At 38.4% G+C, this 20,692-nt stretch overlaps 1 protein-coding gene across 1 annotated transcript in view; it reads right to left on the bottom strand.

Moving 5' to 3' along the window:
- The window catches only part of LHFPL6 (LHFPL tetraspan subfamily member 6), a 244,932-nt gene that overhangs the window by 27,382 nt on the left and 196,858 nt on the right, over positions 1-20,692 (bottom strand). The gene's annotated exons all lie outside the window — the stretch shown is intronic.

Here is a 20,692-nt window from a genome sequence, read left to right as displayed (position 1 = left end):
ATCCCATGGTTACGGTATTGCCCCATCCCCAGTAGTCAACAAGAACATGTTGATACTGAGACATCCTGTGAATGAGCCTTCATAGTCCTGTGAGACCATACTACCTGACCAAAAGATAGGTCATCAATGCATCCTTTAGATTGATTTATGACCAAAAGGGAAAACTACGGATGAACAAAATGGTTCCATGGAAAGAAACCTCACAGACTGATCACGCTGGGCAGGTCATGGTGGCTAGTCATGTCCCAGGCATACAACTTCATTACTAAAAGGTTTATCTTTGCCTTAAGCCAGCCCTGTCCCTTGTTTCTGTGCATCTAGGTTAACAAACATTTGAAATGTCTCTTTTCAGATACTCTCTTTCTAAGATGTAACTTCCTCCAAAAAAGCAAATAATTTTAACTATCTTATAATCCAGTCCCCACCCAGCTCTCTTCCACCTTTGTGTTATCTTCCTTACATCCCCTCTTTAATTCCAAATGAATAAAATAACTAAAAAAATGTTACTCTGTGGAGCATTCAAGATCTTGCTACCTTGCAAATGTCATAAGTTTGGCTCAAATAAACTATTACAAAAATTCTCTACATGTTTGGATGTATCTTACATGGACAGAATGAAGCACTGACATGCTACAAAGTGGATGAATATTGAAAACATTACGCTAATATAAGAAACCAGTAACAAAAGGCCACATACTGTATGATCCATGTATATGAAATCCATAGACACAGAAAGCAGATTAGTGGTTGCCAGGAGCTGAAGGAGAGTAGGCAAGGAAGATTGGAGGGTACTGGCTAGCAGGGATAGGATTTTTTTGGGAAGAGTGATAAAAATATTCTGAAGTTGTGATGATTGCACAACTCTGTGAATGTAGTAAAACCACTGAATTTAACATGTTAAATAGGTGTATTTTTGTTGTTATGTGAATATATCTCAATAAAGATGTTATTATTAAAAATATCAAGGTAAGAAATGATTTATCTTTCTAAGGTTCTTAATTACTTCAATCAGGGTCCCATGACAACAGTAAGGGAGGACCCCAGGCATATTTTAAAAAAGTAATAACGTCTGTCTTGGCTGGGTGGCTCAGTTGGTTAGAGAGTCTTCTGGATATGCCAAGGTTGTGGGTTTGGTCCCCTGTCAGGGCACATGCAAGAATCAACCAATGAATGCATAAATAAGTGGAACAACAAATTGATGTTTCTCTCTCTCTCTCCCCGCTTCCTCTCTCTCTCAAATTAATGAATAAAAATTTCTTTTTTTTTTTCTTTTGTAATCCTCACCCAGGATATTTTTTCCATTGTTTTTCAGAGAGAGTGGGGGGGGGAGGGGGAAGGGGAGAGAGAAAGAGGGAGAGAGAAACATTGATGTGAGAGAGACACATTGATTGGTCACCTCCTGCTGGTGCTCTGACCAGGGGTGGGGACTGAGCCTGCAACTGAGGTACAGTGCTCTTGGCCAGAATTGAACCTGGGACTCTTCAGTCCATGGGCTGACACCCTAACCACTGAGCCAAACTGACTAGGGCAATAAAAAATTCTTAAAAAAAAAAAGTAGTAACATTTACATGTGATGAAATGAATAGTTAGTGAAAGACTTTCTACAAATTGACATCGCAGAGACCACTGTGTAGTTTGCAACCTGCCACAGTGAGCCACTAGAAACCTCAAACCTTAGGAAATGGGAAAAGCATTTAAAATACTTTTGAAAATGCAATGCAGAGAGTATTAAGTGAATATCCTATGTACTAATGAAAACAAGCTTATCATGCAATGATATGGCAATTTTTCTTCAAGGTCTAGATATTCTGATGGCAGACATTACTTATACTTAGTTTCCAAACAAAAAAATTAAAGCCTGAAGTTATCTGGGTTTTTTGTCTTGACAAAGCATAGTAGCAGAGGCTGGACTTAAATCTAAGTTTTTACAACTGATTTTGATGCCATGGTGAGAGCCAAACACTACACACATTCCACAAATACCCCTACAATGTCATACAGTGATTCAAATCACATGACCCTCTGGCTTTGGAACCCTGGGTAACTTTCTTGACTTTCTCTTGGGAATGTTTTCTCATCAATAAAATAGGAATAAAATCCATATCATAGAGCTGCTGTCAGGATTATTTTATATACAGAAGGACATATGTATAAATAAACATATACACATACACACAAACCACATATATAATTACATATTAGCTTATATTATTATTTGAATATAAAATTTATAAATTATATACATACACGTTTTTTCTAGAATATATAAATCATTTGTAATATGTGTCTACTAAATTTATGGCTCAGGATATATGTTATTTTCACCACTTATATACTCATGAAGCACCTTTTTCACCACTAAAAAAATCAGAATATATGACATATAAAATTGATGTGTGCTATCAGTGAGGTGGTACAAGTGGCCAACATACTTAAAACAGACAATTCTTTAAAGATATTTATTTTCCTTCTTCCACTTTCAGGGGCATCAGGAAAGAAAAACGTCATTTGTTTTCCCCAGGTCTTTTAAAAATATCATCAATTCCATTAAAAAATAGTAAAGCCATCTGGAATAGCTGACAAACAATTTGGAGGAAATTTCTTTCAAGACAGCTATAATGATTTTCCTTTTCTGTTTTCCTTCTCTTTTGAGATGCCAAGGATAACTGAAACTTTTTACTTTTCCATCTGTGATTTACTGATCAATTCCAAACAAGTTTTTTTTGTTTGTTTTTAGCTTATCTTTATTGCTGAAAGTATTACAGATATCCACCTTTTTTTCCCTATTGACCCCGTCCATGCCACACTGCCCCTCCCCCAGAACTTCACCACACTATTGTCTGTGTCCCTGGTTTATGCATATATGCATATAAGTTCTTTGATTAATCTCTCTCCTCCCACTCCCCAACCCTGCCTTCCCAGTGAGATTCATGAGTCTGTTCCATGCTTCTATGTCTCTGGAACTGTTTTGTTCCTCAGTTTATTTTGTTTATTAGATTCCACAGATGAGTGAGATCATGTAAAACTGAATCAGGAAGAATCAGAAAACCTAAATAGGCTAATAACAACTGATAAAACTGAAGTAGTAATTAAAAAAAAAAAAAATCCCAGCAAACAAAAACCCTGGTCTGGATGGCTTCACAGGAGAGCTTTCTAATTCTTTAAGTTGTAGGGTTAGATAGTTTACTAAAAATTTTTCTTGCTTTTTCAGGTAGGCCTGTGGTGCTATGAACTTCCCTCTTAGGACTGCTTTCACTGTGTCCCTTAGATTTTGGGTTGTTATGTGTTCATTTTCATTTGTTTCCAGGAAATTTTTGATTTCTTTCTTGATCTTATTGGTAATCCATTCATTGTTTAATAACATGCTATTTAGCTTCTATGTGTTTGAATGTTTTTGAGTGTTTTTACTGTAGTTGATTTCTAATTTCATGCCATTGTGATCTGAGATGCTTGATATGATTTCAATCTTCTTGAACTTGTAGAGACTTGTTCTGTGTCCTAACATGTGGTTTATCTTTAAGCATCACCCATGTGAACTTGAGAGGAATATATATTTTGTAGCTTTGGAGTGAAATGTTCTATAAATATCAATTAATCCATCTGATTTAGTGAGCCATTTAGAGTCACTGTTTCTGTATTGACTTTTTGTCTGGAAGATCTATCCAGTGAAGTCAGGGGTGTTAAAGTCCATGACTATGACTGTATTGCTGTTGATCTCTCCCTTAATCTCCTTAAGGTTATTATTGATAGGTCCTTATTTATTGCCATTTTAATTCTTTATGCCTATGTATCTCTCTCTATTTCTTATTATTATAACAGTCCCTTTAACATTTCCTGCAGTGCTGGTTTGGTGGTGATAAACTCCTTTAGCCTTTTTTTTTGTCTGGGAAGCTCTTTATTTCACCATCTATTTTAAATGATAGCCTTGCTGGAGAGAGTAGTCTTGGTTTCAGATCCTTGTTTGCATTACCTTGAATACTTCATGACATTCCCTTATGGCCTGTAGAGTTTCTGATGAGAAGTCAGCTGACAACCTTATGGGAGCTCCTTTGTAGGTAACAGATTGCTTTTCTCTTGCTGCCTTTTAGATTCTCTCTTTGTCTTGAACTTTTGGCATTTTAATTACGATGTGTCTGGGCATGGGACTTTTTGGATTCTTCTTGCTTGGGACTCTCTGTGCCTCCTGAACTTGTGTGACTTTTTCCTTGACCAGGTTAGGAAAGTTTTCTGCCATTATTTCTTCAAACAGGTTCTCTAACCTTTGCTTACTTTTGACTTTTTCTGGCACTCCTATGATGCAAATATTATGTTTTATGTTGTTCCACAGCTCCCTTAGACTGTCCTGTTTTTTAATTGTTTTTTCTTTTTGGATCTTTGATTGATTTTTCTACCCTGTTTTCTAATTCGCTGATATGATCCTCAATTTCCTCTAATCTGCTGTTTATTCCTTCCAATGTATTCTTTATTTCTGCTGTGTCATTCTTCATTTCTGACTGGTCATTTTTCATAGTTTCCATATCTTTTTTTATGCTGTTGAGCATCTTTTTGATCAGTATTCTGAACTCTATATCTGATAGATTGCTTAGCTCCATTTCATTTAGCTTTTTTTCTGGAGCCTTTACTTGTTCTTTCATTTGGGACTGTTTTTTTGGTCTCCCCATTTTGGCTGCCTATTTGGGTTTGTTTCTATGTATTAGGTAGGCCTGCTAGGACTCTCAGTTTTTTTGGAAGGTCTCTGGTGCAAGCCGATGTCAGACACTGTTTGTGACTGGCCTTGAGTACCCTGTTTGGAGCTATCAACAACCCACAGCTTGAGATCCCCTCTGTTGGGGTTGGGTGCATTTGGACAGGATCAAGATGCACACCAATGTCTGCTTTTCCAAGGCCTGGGTCCATAAGCAGATCAGGCAAAGACTCAAAGCACTCTGAGGTCTGCCTCTGCTTGCAGGTTGATTAATCTGATTCTCTTAATGAACCTCAGGCTGGAGAAACTCCACAGGGTAGCACAGCTGATTGTTATCAGTCTCTTAAGGAGTGTCAGACTGTAGAAACTCCTGGGGGTAAGGGGAGAGGTTTTCCAGCAGAGTGGGGCAATTGCTTCTTCCTCAGGCAAAAGTTGCTTGGAAGGTAAATGTCTGCCTGTGAAAGATATCCTCTGCAGTATGGGGGGAATGGATTGGTACAAGAATCCAGAACCCTCTGAGCTCTATCTCCAGAGCCCACAACCCCAGGTTCTCCTTACACAGCTCCAGTCCACTCTGCCCTCCCTCTGCTGGAGCCCAAGGTGAGTGGCTGCACATGAAACAGTGTGTTGGCTCTTTAAGAGGGTGCCTGCATTTCCAGCCATCTCTCCCTGGTAGACAGAAACCCAGCTGCTTTTCACAGCCAGATATTATGTGGACACCTTTCTCAGTCTGGTGCTCGTGGCTGGGAAACCCATCCTGGGGTTTAGGACCCAGAGTCCTCAGTGGGAACCCCCTGCTGCTGAGATATCCCTCCAGATCTTCACCTACTGCCTGTGGGATCCCAGCCAGCCCTCTCACACCTCCACACTTCCTACCAGTCTCTATGTGGTCTTCACTTTTCCTTCTTGGTTATGTGGGTGCTCTCCAGTTCTTCTTCAGTTGCAGATGATTATTCAGGATGGTTTTTCCATATTTTAGCTATAATTCCAGTTTGGTCCTGGGAGAGTGTCAGTGTAGCTTCCACTCAATCCACTTCCATTTTTAATCTATCCCCAAACAATTTTTTAAAGTACTCAAGAAGTTGTTTCAATGTATTTTAATATTAATTCAATTTTAAAATACCATGTTCTCTCTTAAGTGGTTTTTGATATTTAAAAATATAAAATATTTTAAAATATACATAAAAATATGATTACAGCCCAGCCGGGTGTGGCTCAGCGGTTGAGCATCAACCTAGGATCCAGGCGATTGGGGTTCGATTCCTGGTCAGGGCACATGCCCGGGTTGTGGGCTCGATCCCCAGTCAGGGGCGTGCAGGAGGTGGCCGATCAATGACTCTCTCATCATTGATGTTTCCCTCTCTCTCTCTCCCTCTCCTTTCCTCTCTGAAATCAATAAAGATATATTTAAGAAAAAAAAATATGATTACAAAGTATTTCACAATGGTAAAATACTCAGTATTATAAATACTAACAAAAGCAGTCACAATGAAGTCACTCATATCTTTTTCAAATAGATTACTCTAAGAGGCATATTAAATAAATGGGGGAAACCCCCAAATGGGTAAATACAGCATCTTACATAGCAGAATTAGCAGAAGGTAGAATTTGGAATTCAGAGTAGATGTAGTCATCCCAGTTGAAGAAAAAGCCTGGAGATGTGCAGGTGCAGGGCAAATTTGGGGAAAATGAAACTAGACTCAGTTGAGAATCAAGGGAGCAGAGGAGAGTAATGGCCAAATGGCTGAGAAGGGGCCAGTGGCCTTTGCAGAAGGTCATTAACTCTGAGCCAAGAAAGTTGGAATTATTTAGTGGGCAAAGGGACCTTATGATTTTGAATTGAGTTCCCAAACCTAAGAGCTGAAGGAGACCCTCAAGATGATCTAATCTGGTGCTTCTCAAACTTTGTCACCAAAATATTCCTAAAGACCAAGAGGAGTGAACTTCATGCCTTACGGAGTCAGGAGTCCTACCTCACTTAAATCTATCCTCCTCTAAAACAAGAGGGCTGAGTTCTATCTGAAAAATTATTGTGGGATTTTCCATTGTATCTAACAGATAGCATTACTATCTTTTTGTATTCCTTACTGAGGATATGTTTTATTGATTTTAGAGGGAGAAAGAGAGAGAGAGAAACATCGATGTGAAAAACATCTTTTGGTTGCTTCCCACACAAGCCCTAAGTGGGGATCAAACACGATTCCTAGGTATGTGCCCTGACTGGGAATCAAACCCACAACCTTTTGGTGTACGGGATGTCACTCCAACCAACTGAGCCACCTGGCGAGGGCAATAGCATAACTTTTTGTATGAAAATGCTTTCTGCAATATGGAGTTGAAGTAAAATCGATATTTGGGGTTTGTCCTGTGGTTTCACATACACGTAGCACACCATCCTTTTCCCTCTTAGTATGTATGCAACTGTTTTACAAGAATGAATCTACGAATCTAGGCTGCAGCTCAGAAAGAATAATTGATATAATCAAAGCGACAATAAAGGAATAAAAAATGAAATACCTCTTGCCCCTCTGTCCAAAGCTTTTTCTGCAACACCACATTGTCACATAGAAAAGAAAGTACCTGATCTGACAGGCACAGGGGACATCGTATTAATAAAAAAAAAAGGTTGAGCCATCATGCAGTGCTACCCTAGGCACGAGACACAGGCTTCCCCGGTTGGCCCTATGCATGCCATCAGGTCCCACCATGCCAACCCCCTGCACCCCCCACGTGTGCGCGTGCACACACACACACACACACACACACACACAGAGAACAGTGTTCAGCGGGGTGAAGGAGATGGCTTAGATCAGGCTTCCTCCAGGGGAGGGAAATGTCTAGCTTATTTCTGAAGGGAGAATAGAGCCTCAGATAAATGCCTCCTTTCCCAAGTAGAGCTGAGCAGCTGCTAATCAAAGGCTGTCAAGCATGATTCGTACTACCCAAGACTTCAGGGGAGGCATAAAAAGATCGCAACACCATGTCTATCTCCCTTTCATTGCTGGTTTTGGCAATATTATTACAGTCAGGCAGGCTGAGACAAAACAATTTTCTAAAAATATGGATCAACTGAGACCATTTAAAGCCTCCTTTTATGGAGTTAAGTATGGACTTCCCCTTGGGCTGTTTTGTGTATTCTTTCCCAAACCCTGCTCTTCCAACAGCATTCTAGCCATCTAAAAAATACAATTATGTCTCCTTGCTGGGAGATCACAGCCTCCCGAAGACTGATAAGCAAGTCTGCATTCTTCCCAGGAGCCTGGGCAACTATTCCCAAGTGCTGCATCCTTCAGGGCAGGATTCAGCAGGGCTCTCTGTCCAAGTTTCTGTTAGGAAGTAATTGGTTTTGTTGGTCGATCTGGTGCTGCCCAGCAGGTGGGACTGACTGTGAGTCAGTCTGTTTCAATCTTTTCAAGGATGATTTTCTACTTTCCCAACTTTTATGAAAGGAGAGAGTGAGATTCTAGAGGGTGAACTGTTTGCCAAGATTTTATATGGGTGTTCAAATTTAGGGGGAAAGAAATTCAATCCATCTGCAGTAAGCTTTTTTCCCAACTCTGTTTCAATGGCTGCTGGTTATAATACTAACGTAACATTGGAGGAGGTTTCCTTTTCGTATAGATTCTATTTCCTTTATATTAAAACCAATAAACAAAGGAAATGCAACTGCTTTCAAACAAGCTTAATAAACAGACTATTTTCAGAATTTATGTTCCTTAGAGCTGCCAGCTAGAAAGACATAAGATTTTACTTGAGAAATGAACCTAATGGAACATCTAGTTCCACAGCTTTTCATGTTGTGCCCCTTGAAGCCTGGTGCAGTGGGATAGGGGGATCTCCTTGGTGTCTAAAGAGCACGAACACAGGTGGGGATGGGTGAGGAGAGTGAAGGGGTGGAGAAGCCTGGGCTTCACTGCTACTTCAACCAGAGCTGCTCTGCTCTGCTACTGGGCTTCCACGTGATATTTTATACGAGGGAAAGGTTCAGCTCCTAAATAGCTTTGAAAGCTGTCCTAACTTGATAATATGGATTGAATTGTGTCTCCCAAAGAGATATATTGAGGTCCTAACGTCCAGTACCTCAGAATATGTCCTTATTTGGGAAATGGACGGTTGCAGATGTAATTAAGATGAGGCCATACTGGAGTAGAGCGGACCCTTGATCCAGTATCACCATTGTCCTTCTAAAAAGACAGCCATGTGAAGACACCCAGATACAGGGAAGATGGTCATGTAAACACAGCAGCAGAGTTTGAAGTTATGCTGCCACAAGCCAGAGATGTCTGAGGTCACCAAAAGGTAGAAAGAGGCAAGGAAGAACCCTTCCTGAGAAACTTCAGAGAGAGCTAACTTGGCTGACACCTTCACTTTAGACTTCAGGCTTGAGAACTAAAAGAGAATAAATGTCTGTTGTTTTAAGCCACCTGGTTTATGGTCCTTTCTTATAGCAGCCCTAGGAAACTAACTTACATGATCAAAAATATTTTCTTCTCTCAGTTTAATTTTTTTAACCTCTCAAGGGAATAAGTGGATAAAGAAAAGTACATTAAAGGCCTAGGGGAGGGGTGGGCGCAGGGAAGGGGGGGGTCGATGGGTGGAAAGGGGGACAGCTGTAATACTTACAACAATAAAGGTAAACTTTTGAAAAAAGAAAGTAGAAAGTTATTTTCTAAGTTTACTAACCAACTCCTGCCCCTCTTCCCACCCCTCCCCACAGGTCTCTCAAGAAAATGCTTCCAAGGAAAGACATATACTGAGGCTCTGGTTTCTCCAAGCACAACACTGAGGTTCAAAGAGGCAGCCTGCACTCAGATGCCACATGTAACACCATAAATCTCTACCTCACCACTGGGTCAAAAAACTAAGGTCGACCAGGGATCCTCACTGGTATAACCTGGAGGAAGTATAACTTACACTTTAGACACAATTAACCGTGCATGCTTGACATGTGAGATGCAAGCTGCATAATCGTAATTTATATTTAAATAGCTTATTTCTCCAAAGCACTAAGAGAAATTTACAGACTTAATTAATCCACCAAGCCATAAAGAAGGTAAAGTAAGGTCATATATTCCCCTTTCCTTTGGTATCTCAAGGTTTGAACACTTGCTCTGTTTATTCTTGTTTTCTGAATTGTTCTGTTTCTCTTCTCTCAATACACACACTTTTATTTTGAACTGATGTTCACATTTCCATGTAACCTATTCTTGGGAGCTCTTGGGGAATAGAGGAAAATCATTTCACTTCCCTCCTCCTTTTTTTGGAGGGGTTGCTCAGAAAGGCCGAATCTATTCCAAAATTACCATTTATTTAAAACCATAACTCTTGAATTATCTTGACGTCTAGGAGACTCAGTGTGTCATGAGTATGTTTGTGTGTGTGTGCGGGGGGAGAAAGAAGTAGTAGCCTTGCCAAATAGTATTACAATGCCATGAAAAGTGTCTTGGGGTGCCCAGCTGGAGTGGCTCAGATAGCTGAAGTATCATCCCATGCAGTAAAGGGCTGCCAGTTCGATTTCGGGTTAGATCTGGGCACATACCTGGGTTGAGGGTTCAATCCCCAGTTGGGGCGCGTATCCCCAGTTGGGGCACATACAGAAGGCAATCAGTCGATGTTTAACTTTCTCTCTCTCCTTTCCTCTCTCTAAATGTGTCCTCAGGTGAGGGTTAAAACAAGATTTATCTTAGGGGTGGAGGCAGGATCTCAGCATTTCAGCAGAACTCATCACCACCACATACATCTTTAGTGACTTCTTTGTTCAGTTTACAGATCGTGTTCCACTGGAATGCCAGGCCTGGGCGATGTGGAGGAGAAATAATCAAGGAAACTGAAGAAGCTGGGACTTTGGCTTCAACCCCTATTTTAAGCAGGGTTGCGTCTCCTTTGCCTGTTTTCCCATTGCCCTTCTATCTCCTAAGCACCTTCATGGATGTTAGGTGAAGATTTATGAAACAGTAAATTTTCTTGAGCTCTGAGGAGAAAGAAGCTATTTTAAGGGGGGCACGTAACACGGGGTTCTCTGGTCTTGACCTGTGAGTCTCTGCCTTAATTTACCAAATACAGCATGTCTTCGAATACCATTTCTTTCAATGCCCTTGTAGGAACTTAACTCCTGTTTATGTTAATTAGCCTATGGCAAAACTGGTTTTGTTATATGTCATTTCACTTAAAGTATCAGAACCTATTGAAGATGTTACGGGAGGACTCACTGTGATGAGAAACGTTAATATCTGTATTCCCGATTTGCTAAGGCTTAAAGCTCTTCTATAAAAGGCAAAGCAATAGTAAGCCACTTCAATCTTTATTAGTCCATATTTGAGGAGATCTGGCCAGCAGAGAGCAACATTTTACCAACCAGGAAGCTTCGTTGGTATTAGTCAGCCTGCTTGAATATTGTGGATTGATGGGATTTAGCCACACGCCACCAGCCTCTATTACAACAGAACACTTTTTACAATAATTTGACACATGTATGGCCAACCCAACCCACAATCTGAAGTCTTTCCTGGAGCCAACAATTAGTACAAGAATTCAAGTTCTTAAAACCCTAAGGTTTTTTAGATGTTACAAAAATTCTAACCAAAGGCTTTCAAATGCAACGTTTGCAAGACAAAAGACTTAACACTCAACCTGATGTATTCTGCCACTTGCATTAAAATCTGTAACTACTTGCAACCATCTTGTTCAGAAACACAAGACAGAAATCATAGTCTAAAGTAGTTATGTTATATTCTTTTCTGCTCAAAGCGGTCTGAGCATTCAGAGGAAAAACTGTTTAGTCTCTTTAAGTAGAAGGATGTTGAAACAAGAGGTTCTAACCCAGCAAAAAAAGTATATTAATTAACATTTATTAGAAGAGGAAAATGACCATTAAGAAGGACACAAAATTAGAAGGAGGGTACAAAAGTTCTTTCTAAACTCATATCAAAAAACATTTATATGTAAGTATATCTTGATTGGAAGCTTCGACTAGCAGAACTGGGAAAGCAAGGCAGGAATTATTAACACTGTTTTTGGAAGGGGGAGAAACATGGGGACTTGAAAAGATAGTGTATTATAAAGATTACACTGTGAACCCAGCTGGTGTGGCTCAGCAGTTGATCATCGACCCAGGAGATCTTGGTTCGATTCCCTGTCAGGGCACATGCCTGGGCTGTGGGCTCCATCCCCAATAGGGGGCGTGCAGGAGGCAGCGGATCACTGACTCTCTCAGCACTGATGTTTCTGTCTCTCTCTCTTCCTCTCCCTTCCTCTCTCTGAAATCAATAAAGATATATTAAAAAAAAAAAAAAAGATTACATTGTGAAAAAGAACAAAATTCACTGAGAAGCCAAAATGCTCTGGCTAATTTTGCCTAATGCTACCCCTTGCATCTTGAGCAAGATGAATTGCAGCATTATCAGCATTCGAATGGGGTTGGAGGAGCTCTGGAAATCAGAGGACTTTGACTCCCAGGGTTAAAATACAGAAATACATATAATAAAATCTGATCCAGGAAAGCAAACCCAAAGCGAAGTGAAAATTAATAATAATCAAATTTAAAATGAGGGATGGCAATAATGTGAAACCTTTTGCTTCAATTGATATTTTCTGTTAATGTTAACTGGAAAATAATAAGTTGACTTGAGTTCAATTAAAATGTAAATTAAATATTCAGTTTCTCATCACATTACCTGCATTTCAATAGCCACACATGGCTAGTGGCTACTACATGGAATAGCACAGATGCAGGACATTTTCATCATTTTCAGACAGTTCTGTTGGACAATGCTTCTTTAGAGGGAATACTTTTCAAACCTTTCAGACTATTATAAGGATGGTTGATATTAGTAAGATCTTTCTGTTATCTTCCCAGCACCAAACTGTCCGCATCAACCATTGTGTTTACTCTAAACTTCCTTCATTCTTTTTCATTATTATGTTTCAGCTTCACCTACTTTCCATCTCAACCACCAATGAAATAAATAAACAAGGAAAAATATTATAGAAAATATAACTAAAACATATAATGTGCTATCCTATAATTGATATATAGAAAACTAATGGGATTATTCCTTTATAGAATTTATGTGACATTAAACTCTGGTCTCACGACTATGTTTAGTGTAGCTGCAACTACTCATGGCAGACACAATGAGTATTCTAACAGTTATAGAGTCTCCAAAGACCTTTCAAATATGGGTGATTTTACAACATTTATTTGGACTTTAAAAGAAGTGCATGAAAGCCTAAGTCATTTGCATGAACCCTCTTACGTAAATTACAATGAAAGTAGAAACTGGAAAAAAAGAAAGCAAGTAATTTGTTCACCCTTCTCAGGTTCTCTTCTCCAAAACTTAGATCTTCACTGTTTTCACTGAAGAGGGGGAATTCATCAGCTTCGTGATAATACATATAAGGGAGACTTGGTGTCAACAGGGAAACAGGATGACCTCACCATCTCATGCCATCAGATTCAATAATTTATGGAGATTGGCTGGAGGACTTTCCATTTGTGCCTGTTCTTTCCAGTTGTTATTATTAGACTGGTGTTACAGCAGAAAGGTTACCAGTATGAAAATCTCTGAGCTTTGTGGAGATATACACACTCAGCCTTCTGATTTTTTAAAATTTAGGTTTCACTAAAGTATCATAAGCTCTACCACTAAATCATTCTCATATCTTTCCTGATTTGCCAATAGTCTACCACCATGAGCCATCAGTCCGATTTCTATCACATGTGTATCGCTGTAAACAATAAAAATGGTTAGAGTGGGACTAAAGGCTTCAGAGTTACATGTCCGAACTCCATAGGGCCAATTAGATCCCTTCCAGCAATACCCTTAACCCTGTCACCTTAAAAATAATCACTTTGGTCATGAGAGCCACTGGGAAAATAGGAAAGGATCTGGGCATATGCTCTAAAAAAATTAATCCAAAAGATAAGCTGAATAGAAACAGATTATTTAAATAAGTTTCTTAGTTATATTATATAGACTTCTACTGTCCAACATGATAACCATTAGCTATATGTGGCTATTGAGCACTTGAAATGTGACGAGTCCAAATTGAGATATGCTGAAAGCGTGAAATTTAAACAATGATTACAAAAACTTGATATGAAAAAAGTAAAATCCCTCATTAATAACTTTTATATTGATTACATGTTGAAATGACAATATTTGATATATTGGGTTATAAAAGTACATTATTATTAATTTAATGCTTCTTTTTGCTTTTTAAAATATAGCTCCTAGAAATTTTAAACAACATATGTGGTCTATGTTACATTTCTACTGACAACACAGACTGTGATCACAGGCCCTATTTGTAACATAAAGAGCTTAGAAAATGCAGACTCATGAAAAGCAACTCTAACATTTATCTGCTATGAAGGCAAACAATCCTCTGGCAACAAAAGCAGAAGAGTGGCTACAACTGGAGAAGGCATCATAAACGTCTGCACTATTGAGAGCAACATAAAGGCTTCTCCAACAGCTGAAGCTCAGTGATCTAGCCATATCAAAAAGAGATTTCAAACATAGATTTCCAAATCTCTGTCTTTTGAACTGACTGTGGGAAAGCAGGTCTCACAGTCTACTAAAGGTTGGGGCTATGACTCCCAAGATACTCAAATCCTCACTTTGGTTTTCTTTTGATCAAAGATGGCACCTCATTACTGAAAAAGAGCCAAAGGCTTCTGGAAGGAATTCTCCCAGCAGGTATAAAATGACCCAGAGAGATAGCAAGATAATTTGATAATTACATGCCACATTTTTATGAATAACAGTGAAAACCCCAGATATTGAGAAGGAAAAATAGGAATCAATACATCGTATGAGCCCTGAGGGAAGCAATGCTTTTATCAAATGGTAATTCAAGTCATTCACAGAGCTAGACAATGAAAGCATTTGCCAGTTTAGAGAAGGGAACATCTAAGCAGCTCTCCATTTCCTTTTTCATTTTCAAATTTGTCACAGAACCCCATAAGCTCTCATGCTCAATCAGGAAGGGAAGTTCATCAGTGTCAGCTTTCTCATTCAAGAATAATTTATCCCTGCTTCCTTTCCAATATTTCTAGGTTTAGAGATGACCATCACTCCCTTGTTACAAAGTCTAAATTACTTTAAGTTACTTTAAACCAGTTGGTTTAAACTTTCATGGCCAGGAGTCATTAGCTGACATGCTATGAAGAATGCCCAGGCCAGGGTGGCAAGGTGCTATCTTATTAGAAAGAGGCAGCTACATTAAGTCCTGCTATTATCTGCATATAAATCAAGAGCACAAATTGTGCCAACAGCAAATAATATCAAGTTTTTATTAGTAAAAGTAATGTTTTTGTCAATTAGCATGACAGATGTGATAATAGGATCTCATAAGGTGACATTTCAGCTATTCAAAGTGTATACATGAACAAAAATAAGTTAGCCATAGCTCTGGCATGTGTAGCTCAATAGTTAGAGCATTGCCCTATGCACCAAAGGGTCAAAGGTTCAATTCCCAGTCAAGGGCATGTATCTTGGTTCCAGGTTCACTCCCTGCCTCTGATCCAGGAGCGTGCAGGAGGCAACCAGTTGATGTGTCTCTCTCACATCAATGTTTCTCTCTATCTCTCCCTACCTTTCCTCCCTCCCTTCCCTTCCACTCCTTCTACACAACAACGGAAAAAATATCCTCATCTGAGGATTAACAACAACAACATAAAAGTTAGCCATAGCCCACTGTTGCATGAGGGCCTAGGAATCCAGTGGGTCTGTATCCTGAATGCCTTAAGCAGGAATCCTGCTCTGCTTGGAGGAATGGTGTCTGTGGCTTGATACCTAGTTGGATTTGTGCCCAGCTATTGGCTTAGGAGGATTTCTGATGTCTAGCAGAAGGCCTGAAATTGTAAATCTTGCCTTGTAAATGCTGTCGTTTTTGTCTCAAGTAAACCATTCATACAAGGTCAGGTTGGCATGCCTAGAAATACAGAGAGCTGAAATTCTGTGGAGCATGAGGAACAAAGTGTATGAAATGTTTTGTGCCTACTCTGCTAAAGGCTATTTTGTTTGACAGAATTTTTGTTTGTTTGACAGAATTTTGTTTGGAGTTTACATTTTTATAACCTAGTAGGCAGGTCATAAGGGTATGGCTTTCTTTCACCTACTTGGAACTACTTAATTGCTACTATTATCTAACAAAATTAACCTCAGTGTTGTGCATGAACAAACTGGTTTAGGTCAGTAAGCAACAGCCCATTTTTCACCCTGATCCAACACAGGAGCTTCTGCCCAGTCCAGGGTGTACAATCCTTCCTGCTTCAAGGGGTTAAGAAGTTCCCTCAGCATTCTTCACCTGGTCAGTTCTGACTCACTTGTCAGGTCTCAGCATCAATCACTGGTTCTCAGACTTTGCTGCACATTAGAATTACGCAGACAGTTTCTAAAAAATCCCGCAGCCCAGGTCACACTCATACAGACTAAATCAGAATGTCTAGAAATAGGAGTCAAGCATCAATATTTTTTAAAGATCCCCTGGGTGATTCAATTTGTTTAGCCATTTGGGAACCACTGGCTTCAGTGTGTGTGTGTATGTGTGTGTGTGTGTTTGAGCAAAGACCACTAATCACTCTACCTAATTTAGGTTTCTTTGTAATTTAGTTTCCTCTGTCTCATAGCTCTCTGTAAGTTTCTTATTTTATAATTAGCTATGTCATTTTTGTTTTGGAGCCATCTATCTCTTGACTCTCTGCTCTCTGAGGGCCAAGAACTTAACTGTTTTTCTCATTTCAGCATCTCAAACAGTTAGCACAGTGCCTGGTTCATAGGAGGAGCTCAGTATATATTTGTGCAAAACGAATGAATCAGTGAATTCAATATTTATCTTTTCACTAGTACTAACCCAATTAAAACTAGCTAACTAACCAAATATTTGAGTGCTAGCTGTGTGATTAGTCTTCTAATGGGTACTTTGGAATGATAGGAGGGAATATGTAATCTATTTGTAAGCATGGTTAAGGCATATGAAATTCTAGGAGAACTGGATAACGCAGAATATATAAAAAGCTAGGGTTTAAATAAAGTGACAGTGAATGCAAGGTGATGAGTAACACATATATGTGGACATTTGCTCTCCTAGACATGAGTGAAGTTGGGCATAGACAGTCAAATTTACGTCATACAGTGCAGGCTATCTCCATCCATCCCAGCTTTGCATTCTGTCTCTCGGATTTTTTAATTCTACTACCCTCCAAGTCTTCCTGATCTTCATGCAGCAGTCTCCTAAATCATCAAACTTTTGCTTATTTGAATCAGAAAACTAGACTTAATCACAAAATTTGAGAGAAATACCATCATCTTGAAAACTGTCATCTTTATTTAATTTTGATCAAGCATTTGGGATAGTATTGAAATAATTTTAGCCTGATGAATCATAGAGCTGTCTATGTGTTCTAAAGTATTTACATTCTCCTCACATTTTAATCTTCCACCCAAATCCTTGATGATCTGAATAGTTTCTGGGCTATCTCTTCAAACCACAATTTCTGCATCCAGCATGAATAGATAACTTGTGAGCAGGAACACATATTGGGGACAAGGGGCAATAAATGTTTTTGCTGATTTCAAGAGGGCAGCACATAAACTAGCAAACCAAAAGAAGCTCTCAGGCCCTTTAGCTTTCTAACATAAGCAGGTTCTGCAAATAAAAGTAGTGTTCACAGGCCACAGCAGAGAGAAAGGATGGATAAATTCCAGGGAGCTCCAGGGTGAAAGAAAGCATGTGGTAAAAGTACTGATGAAGGACATGGGAGATTAGTCAAAGCTATAAATCTAAGTTAATAGCAGAGCTCACCCTATTAAAGCAAAGAATAGAATTTGTTCAAACTCTTTTGGCAATGGGTAACATTTAAAAGGCCTCATGGGTATAACTGACATTAATTTATTATTCCGCATTGTAACTGAGCTCCCCAGAGTTCGGGATGGTTGGGAAATCACAATAAGGTCTTCAGCACAGTTTTACTCCTCCATCCAGCTCACCCTTATGTCTTAGAAGGCAGAAGATACTCTTTCCCAATGAAGGTTTGAGATTGTTATGTAAAATGTAAAGTTGGGTTCCTTTCTTCTCAATAAAAAATATACTATTAGAGGGAGAACCATGTCTGAATAGTATCAATGTATGACTTTTATTATCCCCCAGGGTGATTTTTGTGCACAGTTATGATTATCTAAAAGTTACTTAAAAAAAAAAAAAAAATCTCTGGAATTTCTAAATCCAATTTGTAAAATCTTTCTTTTCTCTTTTGAAATTTAGCAAATTTTAACAATTTCTTTTAAGTGACCTTTGCTCAACAACTGGTCTAATTTATTAATTGATTTCAAGTTCCTTAAACACTTTAAGCTACATTACAAATTTACTATGTTTAATTTCCTCAGTTGCCTCAATTTTTGAGTATAGACAAACTACTACACATATAAGCTCTTGTAAACTATATAATTAAATCTTAAATACAGTGGATCTTAAGTTATCTCAAATGGCCTAGTAATGTCTATAAACTTAATATTTCAACTTAAAACCACAAGTCTGAATAAAATAGTCAATTACCCATTTTTAATTTAATCACATGGCTCAATGAAGATAACCATTTAAGCTGACATATACATTTGCATTTCCTTATACCAAAACATTTAATATTATAGGGTGATTTTCTTAAACACTGTATATTTAATTCTTCTTGTGAAAACAACCAAATCACTTCAAACAACTTTGTGGTCACAATGACAAGCAGATGTTTGAGGCTACATTATGTACTAGAAGTGACTGAAAATCAACTGCAGGTTTTAACTTAGCGGTAAATTCTGGGACTGCAAGAGATCCAGTATAATTTTTCTCACTACCATCCCAAAGAAATTCTGTTTTAACAGTCATTAGGCCAACATGAATAGCAAGACCATGCCCTCCAATAAGGGTGATCTCTAGCCCATGTCTCCTGATTAAAGTCACATTTTTATTTAATTTTCCTCTACTAACAGAATTTTGCAACCCTCATTAAGTTTAGTGCTAATATCCTTCACTGTTTTAATTGTATTTATTTAAGTTTCATAGATATTTAATTTCTTCATTGAATTCCACAGATTCCTTCCCCTTTAAGAATAAAATGTACTGCCCAGCCAGGAGTGGCTCAAGGGTTGAGCATCGACCTAGGATCCAGGAGATCGGGGTTCCATTCCCAGTTCCATTCCCAGTCAAGGCACATGCCCGGGTTGCGGGCTGCAGCTGATCAATGATTTTCTCGTCATTGATGTTTCTATCTCTCTCTCTCCCTCTCCTTTCCTCTCTCTGAAATCAATAAAGATATATTTAAAAATAAATAAATAAATAAAAATAAATAAATAAAAAAAATAAAATGTACTAACCAAGTTAGTTCATGATTTTCCCAGTCTCTCCAATACTGTGTAGACCTTCCACCTGTAGAATTTCTAGGGTAGAATAAAATCTGTTTTTTCCAGAGCAAGTTCCTGCATAGTACCCCATATTCTAAACATAGCTCAGCATGAAGTTAACCTTGATGCAGGTTAAGGCGTCAATTGATAGCATGCAAGTTTTCATTTTCCAGACTTTTAGCTGCAAATATCTTCACTAACTTTTTTTGATCTTTCCCAGGTAAGTGACAGATAGGTCAAGCATCTCAGAAATTGAAAACTGGAGGAATTAGGTCATGTCATCAAAACTTGGTGCTTGCTGTGGAAAATGACTTAAACATATTTGCTCATGATTGAAAAAAAATGTGAGCTGCAAATAGGAATTAAATGTAATATGCTATGAAAGTGAGGCTTTTCTACATAGTAAATATTTGTAGGGTGTTTCACCTTAATAGTCACTGATTCATCTGTATACATAACTGCACAGAACATATAACTTTGCACATGATTTTTAATAACTGATTTATGACCTATTCATTTTTTTCTTCAAGGACTACTTTACGAAAGTTGACTTACTTAGTCATCAGTGACTACATAACAAACCAATTATTAGAGTCAGATAAACAGTACTGGATTCTCTGTAAAGAAACATGAGCATTTCCCTTCTCAGGGCTTAGAAGGTGGCAGACACCTGTCTGGGACACAGTGTCCGGCACTGTGATTTCCTTCAGCATAATAACTGAGGAGTAAAAAGGATGCCAGCGGCTACTTAATTATCTTTGTATCTGCCACACTGTAAAGCAGAATGTTTATACTCAGCTATCTCAAATACTTTTCAAAATACAATGGAAATAAGGTAAAAACAATATATACGACATGCTAAAATGTCAAAAATTACAGAATAAATTATTCAATTATGCTGAGAAATAGCTGAGTTTTAGGTACACCTATTAATAGGTCAGTTATGTAAATTGAAATTGCTATTGTAATTATGACAATATCTTGATGGTCTAATGTATAAACTGAACTAAACTGCCCTAATGCAGGCAGAAATCTCACCCCAGACTATCAGAAGGCCAGAGAAATATTCCATAATAACGAAATTATCTTCTCAACTTCAAAGTAAAAACAATGTTATGAAGTTCCTTGTATAATCATATTAATTAAATGTAACTTATTTGATTCTTATACAGACCTCCCAGGACTGCTGCTTGCATATAGCCAGAGACTTTCCAGTTCTCATTACAGGAAACTAAAATGTTTTAATAAATAATGCATCCTTTCACAATTTGGGCCAATTCTATTTTTATTATGGTGCTTTACTATATTTCGCACCCAACACACCACAAACACTTATTCCTTACCTCTGACCAGACTGAACTGCTGTGGCTTGAGTTATTGAAAAATAAAAATCAAGTTTAAATAGACGTGGACCATGGCAGATCCTGTCACAATAACACTGCCCGTCAACTTCAAGAAAGAAAAAAAAAAAAAGGAAAGGTATGGTTTGGAGTTTCCAGCAGTATGACCAGAAATGTAATTTAGAGAAATAGTTTTAATAGTTATGAAAGGGTGAGAAATTTGTGCTGTTATTATTTTTTAAATTGGCTAAACTGGTTGTCTTTAAGAA

The sequence above is a fragment of the Miniopterus schreibersii genome (genome assembly GCF_964146895.1).
Source record: "Miniopterus schreibersii genome assembly, chromosome: 2".
NCBI classification, from domain to species: domain Eukaryota; kingdom Metazoa; phylum Chordata; class Mammalia; order Chiroptera; family Miniopteridae; genus Miniopterus; species Miniopterus schreibersii.
This window is presented reverse-complemented; position numbering and strand designations above follow the sequence as displayed.